Here is a 5,862-nt window from a genome sequence, read left to right as displayed (position 1 = left end):
CTTTTGGTTGATAGCATTATTAAATAAAGGATTTGTTTTGACAACCGTTTCAGTTACAAGCTATCAAGGTAGCAGTGGGCACAAATGAAATAAGAGAACTGTGGGGTTTTTTTCTCAGCCCTGAATGTGTTTTTTGGGGCAGAGCTGGGTGCAGCTCTGGGGCCAGGACAGCTGGGATTTTTCTCATGGCAGGAAACGGTGCTCTGGACCCAGGCTCGGGAGTGAGAGCTCCCACAGACGAGCTCCCAGTTCCTGTGTCAGTGCAAAAAGGCATCTTTGCTCCTGCCAAAAAGCCAAAATGTACAGGAATGTCAGAAGAGAAGAAATAAAGGTAATGGAGTTTTATGAAGCAGCAGCTGCTTTTTTGCAGATAAATTCTACTGACCTGGAGTGCTTTAGTGTAGAGTAGTTTAATAATTAAGGGAAATGAGGTGATTTTTTTTAACATGCAGACAGTAATTCCTTCAGTCATGTGCCCACATGGATTTTGTTATAGCAGCCAGAAATCAAACATGCACCAGCTTCATTTGTGTGCCAGTGCAAGGACTGCAATAGATAGACAACAAAAACAGATCCACGATTGCTGAAATCTTTCTACCCAAAGGATTCATCAGAATTCAGCATCCAACTGTCTGGAGGTCTTCCTGCTTGGCCTTACCTTCCGTGTGAATCTAATGAAAGCTGACAGTAATTTGAACACTTCTGGTAGTGTTTGGGGAGGTGAGAGGTGGCTGAGAATAGATAAGAGTCAGCTAAGATGCTGGCAGTGACTCGGAGGGGGAAAAAAAAAAGCCTTCCACAATTGTTTTCTTTCCTTTGGAGTGATTTAGTTGCAGCTGTAAAAGCTGCTTCCTGGCAGCTGCTGTGGAAAGGTTCAAAACATAAAAAAGGCTTGGGCTTCCCAATGGGCTTTGGGATGTGCTCCCAGACCTTGCCAACCACCTTCCCAGGAACTCCATTTCCATTATTAAAACACGCATGGTCAGTAGCAGCAGACCCCCTGGCAGTTGTCCTGATGTGGAAGAAGCAGCAGCTATGCTGCCACTGGTGGCCCTGACTAAAGGGACACCTGTCCCAGGTCACCCACAGCACAGATTAAAGGGTCTGACTCAGAGGCTGGCACAGATGGGACTGCTGCTAGCATTTATCCCAAGACCAAGTGCTGGCAGCAGGAGTTCCCTGAGTGATTTGTGTGCGAGCTGTAGCATCTCTGTAAGAGACCAGAGCTACTGATTGTAAACTGGGCAACAACAGAGACTCTGCTACCAGCTTGGCTGAGCTGCTCCAGGGTTTATCTGCCCTGCATGTTGAAACCCGTCCCTCATTTCTGACCTAGACTTGCCTTGCTCTGGGTTTGGGCCCAGTGCAGGCTGAGGTGGAGCAGGTCTGGGGCAGAAATAGCCAGGTTTTTGGGACAAGTGACTCCTGCAGAGCTGCTTGCTCCCTGCATGGGTTGCCCAGAGTTAGTTCACTCTGTCGGTGGGGGCTCCACACACCCTGCAATTACTGAAAATGAAAGTGAAATGATTGTGGGAGCAACTTTGTTGTAGAGTTGAAGGCGTTAAATGGGACAAATCTTATGGGAGAGCTAATTCCTTTTATTAGAGGTGGAAAACAAATTAGCTGGGTACACAAGCCCTTTCTGACACTATTGTTACTGTTATTATCCCTTACTGGTGCTGTTAGAAATGAGGGCATTGCATTAGAGGGAAGGCACATTATGCAAGTATTTAGATGTGCTGGTAACTGCTCTCTGCTGACAGGTATTTACTTAATGATAGGTTGGAGTGAAAGCCAGCAGCAAGGACAAGCTTTGGAGGGAGCTGGGAATGCTGAGCTCTGCCTGGTCCAGCCTTGCCTGGACCTCCTGGAGCTGCCTGACACCTCCCACCCACAGTAGGCATCTCCCAAAGCCCCTTTTCTGTACTTCCAGCAGGGTCCTGACCATAGCATGTTCCCAGACTGTGTCCCCAGTGCTCTCACCCTGGTTCCCATGGATGTCTGCAGCCTCCAGAGCTGCCCTGACTTGCTTGCAAAAGGTCTTTCTGCTCCTGCCTGTGCTGGAGGCAATGCCTCCTGTGGGTACCAGTGGGACTGGTCACGTTTCCGGTGTCATGTGCTGTCCATGACGGATGGCAGAGCCAGTTTTTCTGCTCCAAAAGTGGGACTGGGGAGGAGACCGCAACACTCAAATACCTGGAGCCCTGGTTGCTGCCAGCCAGCCATCGAGGAGATCAGTTCTTTTTCAGCTCCAGGTAAGGCTCTTCCCTTTCTCCCTTATGCCATCCAGGGAATTTACAGACTCACCTGTGTATTTTAGAGGCTGGAGAAGCAGAGCAAGACAGCAGGGTGAATGAGGGTGCAGCAGGAGCATCCCTGGGACAGCTCATGCTCCATGTGGTCTTGGGGATAGCAATGGGGGCCTGAGCTTTGTGGGAAGGACTTCAGTCCCCTGGCTGAGGTGGGAGTGGGCTCACTGTGAGCCTGTTGTACCTGGGGGGGGGGGGGGGGTGGTAAGGCCTCTCAGGCTTCTTCTAGAAGGGTGTGAATGCACAGGTTTGCCCCGTTAGCCAGAGGTCTGATCCAACTGCACCTCATGCCCAGCTTGGCGATGGACAATTGCAGCTGCTCCGTGGGGACCATCAGCTGCTCTCTGGGTTTTGCTGGTTTGTCTGCCTGGGCTTTAGGAAACCAGCTCATCTGGGGCAGGCAAACCTGCCTGCGTGAAATGCCAGGCTCCAGAGGAACAGGCAAAACCAGATCTGCTGGTTGGGAGTGGGGTGAAAAGGGAAAAAGCTGAGCATTGGCAGCCATCAGGAGCCAGCACCCACGGCAGGGGCTGCACTGGGTGCTGGGTGGCACCCCCAGACAGGAGCTTGTCAGAGCCCGCCCCATCTCTTGCAAATCAGCAGGGTTGGTCCTGCAGGTCCCCAGCAGGGTTAAAGGTTTAACCCCCCATAGAAGCATTTCTTGGCATGGGTTGGGGTGGAGCTATCCCTTCCCAGCCCTGGCTGCTGGACTTTGGTCTGGTTGTCCATCTCCTAGTGCAAAGCTCGATGTCCACCTCTGTGCCTTCCCTATCTGTACCCATCTGTACCTTGTGCCTTCCCTAACTGCTCCCCTCTGGCAGTGAAGGCACAAGGCAGGTGAATCCTCATGGATTCGGGGCTGGGCACACCATGGGAGCCATGGGGCAGCTTTGGTGAGCAGGACCTGGGGCCAGAGCATCACCTGCACCTTCTCCTATTCCTTCCCAGGGCTGCCTTTTCTTTTGTTAATGTTTGATTATTTTTAACGATTTTAGATTAAAATGTGATTATTTTCAATTAGTAGTTGCACTTCTTAATTACGGAGATGAATTAGATTGCTGTTCATTTTTAATTAGATTTTAACTTTGCACTGATTACATCTTCTATCAGTCACTTCTCACACTCCTTTCCTTCCCATCCAAACTCCCTCTCCCCCTGTGCCACCCCAAAACCCACTGCTTCCTGCTCCCCTGCAGCATCCTGGAGGTTTAAAAACCTTCCTAGAAAATACAAATCAATGTTATTGGCTCAGAGGCTGCAATTGGCTCCTTTAGAAGGGCCAATAACACCAACCAGATGATGTCATTTTGTGGTGAAAAACCATTAAAAGGAAGCATTAATATTCTGCCTCCCCACAACACTTGCTGGAAGAGAAACTATTTCCTAATTACCTGCTGCCACAGGGGCAGATCTGCTCTTCCCAGTGAGCAGAAGGGACCTGATCCCCTCACCCCTGCTGCCCTATTTGTGTATGAGAGGGAGGATTTGACCTGCCCAGGCTATTTCTTAGGCTTTGTTTGGGCCTCCTATTTTTAAAGCAAGCTGTTTCCTTTCCTTTCTTTTCATCTGTCACCTTTCAGGCACCTAATCAATGCTTGGGAATTTTCTTACCCTTGCTTTTGGCTTCTTCTCTGCTCGCTGCTGTCTCCATCTCCCTCTCTGCCATCACCCTGTCCCTCAGGGAAGGTGTCCTTTCTGCTGGGGATTCCTAGAAGCCTGCTCTTTATTGTTTCTTCCTCATTTAATTTGAAATACTTCTGTAATTTGCACCTGCTCATGGTGGGAGGTTATGACATCTCCCTGCACATTTGCCCTGAGATTTCTCTGCCTCCATCCCTCTGCACTTGCTTGCTTTCCCGGGTAGAGGGGGCTGCCTGGGTGGGCACAAAGTCTGGTTCTTTTGGTTTTTGTGTCGTTCACAGATTGTCCCTGCTGTTTTGGGGGGTAGGAATTACAGAGGGCCTCTGTGAAAAGTGCATGTTCCAGGGAGGTGTTTTCATCCCTGAAAAACTCACCTTCCTCCACTCTCTTGTTGCTCCTTCAGGTCCTCTCTGTTCCATAGGTGTGCCTGTCTCGTGCCCCAGAGCTCTTTGGCTTTGGTGACATGTCGACAATCCTGAAATGTGAGTGTTTGGTGTGGGCCCAGGGGCACCTGCAGGGTTTGTGTGTGCTGGGTGCTCCACACTGGCAATGAATCTTCTTCTGTGCCCTGCTGTAGGGTTTGGACGGGAAGATAAGGAGAGAGAGGAGGACAAAAAAGAGAAGGAAGAAAAGGAGAAGGAAAAGACTGAGGGAGAAAAAGAGAAGGAGAAGCAGAAGAGGAGGAAGAAGGAAGAAGAAAAGGTAGGGGAATGATGGAGTTTTCTGCAGAACCATTTACATCCTGGCTGTAAAGGGAAGGCTCATCTGACCCATGGCAAACCCACACCTGTAGTAGATGGAGCTATGCTGCCCACAGCCTAGAAATCACAGTGTCCATGGCTTTTCCAGGAAGAGACAGCTGTCTCTTTGCTCCCAACATTCCTAGTTAGATCTCCCTCCTTTTTCTCTCCAAATGGGATGCTGGTCTGGACAGCGATGCTGCCTGCACTGCACACACCGTGCAATCCTTGTCCTTGGCTCTGGAGAGCTCTGTGGTGCCATGGCCACACGTGGTTCCATTGCAGCACCAGTGGTGCCAAGCCTGGCTCTGCATACCCACAGGACCAGGAGTCTCTCTGACTCCTGACTCTGAACTGCCAGGGCTCCCAGTGATGCTTGTCCCTCTCTCTTCACCCCAGCAGGGAGATGGGGAAGAGGACAGGAGCAGCAGCAGCTCTGACAGTGACTTGGAGGAGGTAACCTCACCCCAGCTCCGTGCTGGGGCCTGGCTCCCCCTTGCACCCCAACCCTATGGGGTTTGCACCTATAAACCCTAGTATGGATGCTACCAAATACCTGGGATGGGACACACAGCACTCCCCTCACATGCTGTCCCTTTTATTTCTGTTCCAGGACCAAGGCGTTGCCAAGGATGATGAGAAGGAAGACAAGGATTAGTCTTTCCGTGCTGGAGCAGCAGCACACGCCAAGGAGGTGGAGATGCAAATAGCAGCTTGGGCTGGAGGGCGACTGGGCCACTCTTAGCCAAATAAAGATATTGTGATCTCCAAAGAGAAATGCTATTTATTCACCCAGTCACACTGCCTACCCAGTTCTATCTGCCCCTCTGCAAAAGGAAACACTCAAGGAAAGGCAATAATAGGTGGGAAGCTGGGACCTGGGTGAGCAGATTTTGTACAAGACCGTGACAGAGTCTGGAGAGAAATGCAGGGGCTTTGTCTGCCTGGCTCTGCAGAGTCCCTCCAGATTTGGCATCACCAACATCCTCCCTGTGCCCTCCACGCTGTTTGTCGTGGGATGGAGCAACGTGAGCAGGGACAGACGCCTGGAGCTGTGCTGAGCTGTTAAAACTGATTTCAAATTTATCAAAAACAAACGAAAAGCAGTTATAGGAGGAAAAACCCTGACAAACCTCTCTCTTTTTGCAGCGCTGACCCCAGCGCAGGGGTCA

At 50.5% G+C, this 5,862-nt stretch overlaps 1 long non-coding RNA gene across 1 annotated transcript; it reads left to right on the top strand.

The window, feature by feature from the left end:
- Positions 1-4,533: 4,533 nt before the first annotated feature.
- Positions 4,534-5,439, top strand: LOC128814705 (uncharacterized). The gene is made up of 3 exons (XR_008439461.1): positions 4,534-4,652; positions 5,090-5,146; positions 5,304-5,439. It is a non-coding gene; the product is annotated as an uncharacterized LOC128814705 (long non-coding RNA).
- The last annotated feature ends 423 nt before the right edge of the window (positions 5,440-5,862 follow it).

This window comes from Vidua macroura, chromosome 15 (assembly GCF_024509145.1).
Source record: "Vidua macroura isolate BioBank_ID:100142 chromosome 15, ASM2450914v1, whole genome shotgun sequence".
Lineage (NCBI taxonomy): Eukaryota > Metazoa > Chordata > Aves > Passeriformes > Viduidae > Vidua > Vidua macroura.
The sequence above is the reverse complement of the archived record's forward strand: the minus strand, read 5'-3'. Positions and strand labels throughout refer to the sequence as shown.